The 452-nt window shown below is 42.9% G+C and overlaps 1 non-coding gene across 1 annotated transcript; it reads right to left on the reverse strand.

Moving 5' to 3' along the window:
- Positions 1–41: 41 nt before the first annotated feature.
- On the reverse strand, positions 42–125 carry TRNAL-CAA. The gene has a single exon. It is a non-coding gene; the product is annotated as a tRNA-Leu (tRNA).
- Positions 126–452: the final 327 nt, after the last annotated feature.

Below are 452 nucleotides of genomic sequence, written 5' to 3' on the forward strand. Positions count from 1 at the left end.
ACTTTGGTACGAGTTTTGCCTAACAAAATAACATGGATGGATGTCAAAAGTGGGATTTGAACCCATGCCCTCTTGCGAGGACCAAAACTTGAGTCTGGCGCCTTAGACCACTCGACCATCCTGACTATAATTGTGCATTCCTTGATTGGTTTTGGAGGGGAATTTATCATTCCGTATATGGGTGTGTAAACGTCTCCCAAGTAGACACGTTTTAAAACTGTGAGGCTGACTACGATACGTAACGGATTAAAATAGATAATAGCTACTGACTGTTGGAGAGAGGAACGAAACAATCCTAATAAGGGTGCGAAAACCTCTCCCTAATAGGCGCGTTTTAAAACTGTGAGGCCGATGACAATACCTACTGGGCAAGAATAAACAATGTCTGGTAGCAGTGGGCTTGAACTTTTAAAAATGAAATCAGAGCTAGTCACTAGGCGATGTGCCAGTGA

The sequence above is a fragment of the Cucurbita moschata genome, unplaced genomic scaffold (genome assembly GCF_002738365.1).
Source record: "Cucurbita moschata cultivar Rifu unplaced genomic scaffold, Cmos_1.0 Cmo_Scf02607, whole genome shotgun sequence".
NCBI lineage: Eukaryota > Viridiplantae > Streptophyta > Magnoliopsida > Cucurbitales > Cucurbitaceae > Cucurbita > Cucurbita moschata.